Here is a 3,796-nt window from a genome sequence, read left to right as displayed (position 1 = left end):
CAGGAGTGGAGAGCTCACCCTGCACTTGCAAGGAGAGTGGGGACGTGCACAGGGCAGACCAGGCACAGCAGAGCAAAGGCTGGGGAGGCCGTGGCGTCCCCGCACGTGGCTCAGTGCAGCAGAAGCTGGGCCAGGGCGAGGCCAGAGGCAGCAGGACTGTCCCTCCAGGCTGCAGAATTCAGGCGGCACTCAAAGCACAATGGTGCCACTGAGTGTGAAGCAGAAAGGTCCTCAGAAGCGGCAGGAGGCAGGGCATGCTCCTCACATGCTCAGAGATGCTCGGCCCGATGCTCACTCCAGCAGCCTGGTGCCCGGCCCTCCTGACCTCCACTGGACACAAATGTACTCAGTAAGAAAGTGGGCAGTGGACCCAGGCCTCCTGCCCCAAACCCAGTGCCCCTTCCTTGCATGTGCCCACCAATGGCCAAGGATACCACAGTGATCGCCAGAGGCCAAGGACAGCATGGTGACCACCAATGGCCAAGGACAGCACAGTGACTGCCAGTGGCCGAGGACACCATGGTGACCACCAGCGGCCGAGGACAGCACAGTGATCACCAGTGGACAAGGACGCCATAGTGACTGTCAGCGGCCAAGGACACCACAGTGACCACCAGCGGCCAAGGACAACATGGTGACTGTCAGTGGCCGAGGACAGCACAGTGACCACTAGTGGCTGAGAACACCACGGTGACCATCAGTGGCCAAGGACAGCATGGTGACCACAGGCAGCAATGCACTAGCCAGAGTAGCAGCAGGAGCTCCATGTCATGTGTCCGAGAGCGAGGAGCTGAGCACAATCCATCTGGCCCTCGGCCACCTCCCTGCCTGGGCTGTGGTCCTTACCACCTGGCAAGCCTCTCGCCCAACAGGACAAATGGACGTGGCATCTGGGAGCTGGTCCCTCGCCATGGCCACAGAGCATGCAGGAAACAGCCCAAATAACAGAGTGGCAGATCCCAGCAGTCAACACACTGTCCCCCACCCCCACTGAACAGGAAGCTGTTCTGAAGATGGGAGGCTCATCATTGGAGGGTACCTATGACCCAAAGGCTTCTCCAAGTCACTGCACTCATACGGGCCCAAACTTCTCTGGTAGACAGTGGATATAAAGACAGACTGGGGCTTAATTTTGAGTACGAAGTGAGGTGCTACCCAGTGAATTCCAACTCACAGTCGGCCCACGTGGTAGAGAACAACAGCCCCAACAGACGCTTGGCTGAGACCTTCCCAGGAGCAGATCACCAGGTCTCTCCCGCACAGCTGCCTGGTGGCTTCGCTCCGTCAACCTTGCTGTCAGCAGCCGAGCACTTAGCCGTTGTGCCACCAGCTTCGTTTAATTTCCATTCTATTAATAAAATCTATAGTGTACCTGCCCTATGCACTAGCTCTTTAAGAGAACAGAGAAAGAGTGAAGTTGTGATATTTTTTCCTGACTTTCAGGCAACTGTGTGAATGACAAGCTTCATTTCGCCTTGGACTTCCAGGGTGGAACTGTAAAGAAGACCATTTCTGCAGACTGTTGGTGTGTTCCCCGGCCTCCCCAGCCTCTCCGAGGTGAGCCATCTCCGGCAGCCGCTGCGAGCCCTGGATGACAGCACCGCCCCTCCACCGTCCGCGTCTCAGGCTCACGGGGGCCTCCTGTGCTGGGCAGCTCTCCCGCAGCACGCTCCACGCCCATCACCTCTTCTGACACTCACTGTTCACTTTGCAAGTGACTGACACTTTGTTTGTAGTCCAGTGGCAGATATTTCTAAGCCCTGAACAACTGGGCTGCACCAGGGGGAGGACCCAATAAGCAAGGTAAGCATGGGTTTTCCTGTGCTTAGTTACTAATCTGTAGTGAACAGTTTCACATGGCTTCCACCAAATCTTGTGAAAGTATTCACTACAGGCACTGTCAATGTGAAAAGAGGCCTTGATCCTGTAGGAAGCGGCTGTGGGGCAGGGAGACAGGCAGATGCCCGGCATCCCTGGAAGCAGAATCTCTGTCATGTCAGAGTCTGAGCCCATGGGCTGGGGACCATTGGTGGTCTGTAATGGTGGTGAAAATGTGCAACCGCTCACTGCAGACTAGTGAGGAAGCACAAGGAAGCCCGTGCTTCCCTTGATTACTGGGTCCTCCCACAGGCAGACATTGTCAGTCCTGGGGACGAGAGGGAGATAAACACTCAGGGTGGGCGGTGGGCGGGTGAGTGGTGAGCACCTCTGCCTGCGCCCCAGCTGTGGCTGGGGGGCTGGTGGTTAATGAGGGTGCCCTGCCCGGTCCAGAAGCACCCACCATCACCCAGCTGAGAGCTGCTGCTGTTAGGGCCCCATCTGGCCTGCCACCCACCCCAATTCTTCCTCAGGACCCACCTTGCACGATGCCCCTCCAAGCCCGGCTTAGGCTGATGCCTCTACCTAGGGAGTTTTCCTCTATTTGTGGGTGTTGGGTTCTGCCCCCACTTTCAGACCTGTCTCCAGCGGTACTTCTTCTGTGAACTCCCCCACACCCCAGCAGCCTCGGCGCCTCCTCCTGAGTGCCCATGGCTGTAGGAGTACTGCCTCACCCAGCTAATGGGCTGAGACACCCCCCAGGGCTGGACCGTGTCTCCTGCATCCCTACCTGCTGCCCGGCATTGTCTGCAGTCCCACTGCCTCCACGGGGCTCTGAGAGCCGGTGGGCTCCTTGCCCCTGGGGTTCTGGCTCTGTCCCCACCATCAAGCCCATGGCTATTTCCAGTTTTAGAAACAGTAGTCAATACTGCTCCTGCCCTAATGACCCATAAAGACATGTAGTTAAAGCAGGGCTTCCTGCCGCTTACGAAGCCCAGCTGCACTTCTGCATAATAAAGTCCATCCTTCCAGAAATAGAAAAGGCCTCCAGATGAGACACGCCCTGGCATCGGCAAGTGGAGACACGGTGCCTCCTTCCTGTTGGCAGTAGACAGGTTTGCATCCTGCAGCAGGGCTGGCAGGGCTGGCCAGCAGCCACACCCTTCCCCAGGCAGAGCCGGGGACCTGCCTGGAACACCCTTGCCTGCCCATGAAGACCAGAACTGAGTGTCCGCTCTGCCCATGTGGCCAGCAAGGTGCCATGGACAGACCTCAGGACACAGACTGACAAGGAGAGGGGTGCGTGGCTGGGTTCTGCCCTGGGTGGGGGTCGCGGCTAAGCTGGGCCTTGAAGTATATTTTCCCAGTTGGAGCAGGGAAGGAAGGGCAGGTGGGGGGGGGGAACTGCTGTCCCAGTGCTGCCAATAAGTGATTTTCCCTGGCCCCTTTGGGTCACAAACTCCGTTTGAGAATCTAATGAAAACTCTTCCAAGAAAAATGAACCGGAACACACGGGGGCAGGCAATCTGATGCCGTGTAAGGACAGCGTAAGCCCCTGCTCTTGATCCACGTCTGCCCCAACAGCGGGAGCTCCAGGGGGACAGGACGAAGCACCTCATCTCTATCTCCAGTGTGCAGCATGGGGCCTCACTCACACGGTAGCCCTGGAGTTGGCAGAGTGAATAAACAAACGAATAAACGATCCTCTCAAGCCCCTGACAGCTGGTCCCGAGCGCTAACCAAGCACACACCTCTAGAGAAAATGCCAACGTCACTCTCCAGACATGAAGAAGGCCCACCAGGCCCACAGATCGTCCCTGTGTGATGACGGTCCCCAGCCCATGAGCTCAGAGTTTGTCCTATTAGACCCACCATTGTCACTGTGTGATGACGGTCCCCAGCCCATGGGCTCAGACTCTGACATAACAGACCCAACAATCGTCACTGTGATGACGGTCCCCAGCCCATGGGCTCAGAC

At 57.5% G+C, this 3,796-nt stretch overlaps 1 protein-coding gene across 1 annotated transcript in view; it reads right to left on the bottom strand.

Annotated features, from left to right (window-relative positions):
• Nucleotides 1–3,796, bottom strand: part of TRAPPC9 (trafficking protein particle complex subunit 9) — a 637,992-nt gene that overhangs the window by 104,472 nt on the left and 529,724 nt on the right. The window lies entirely within an intron of this gene.

The sequence above is a fragment of the Orycteropus afer genome, unplaced genomic scaffold (assembly GCF_000298275.1).
Source record: "Orycteropus afer afer isolate SDZICR_OR568_19922 unplaced genomic scaffold, OryAfe1.0 scaffold00069, whole genome shotgun sequence".
NCBI lineage: Eukaryota > Metazoa > Chordata > Mammalia > Tubulidentata > Orycteropodidae > Orycteropus > Orycteropus afer.
This window is presented reverse-complemented; position numbering and strand designations above follow the sequence as displayed.